Here is a 201-nt window from a genome sequence, read left to right as displayed (position 1 = left end):
TGGGGGGGGGGGGGGGGGGTGCCTGGGTGGCTCAGTCAGTCAAGCATCCGACTTCAGCTCAGGTCATGCTCTTGCACTTCGTGGGTTTGAGCCCGGTGTCAGGCTCTGCGCTGACAGCTGGGAGCCTGAAGCCTGCTTCAGATGGTGTCTCTCCCTCTCTCTCTGCCCTCCCCTGCTCATGCTGTCTCTCAAAAAAAAAAA

The 201-nt window shown here is 59.7% G+C and overlaps 1 protein-coding gene across 3 annotated transcripts in view; it reads right to left on the bottom strand.

The window, feature by feature from the left end:
• Positions 1-201, bottom strand: part of ASPH (aspartate beta-hydroxylase) — a 187,669-nt gene that overhangs the window by 135,671 nt on the left and 51,797 nt on the right. The gene's annotated exons all lie outside the window — the stretch shown is intronic.

The sequence above is a fragment of the Crocuta crocuta genome, unplaced genomic scaffold, assembly GCF_008692635.1.
Source record: "Crocuta crocuta isolate KB4526 unplaced genomic scaffold, BGI_CrCroc_1.0 scaffold20, whole genome shotgun sequence".
NCBI classification, from domain to species: domain Eukaryota; kingdom Metazoa; phylum Chordata; class Mammalia; order Carnivora; family Hyaenidae; genus Crocuta; species Crocuta crocuta.
Note: the sequence above shows the minus strand (reverse complement) of the source record. Positions and strands in the feature narration are given on the sequence as shown.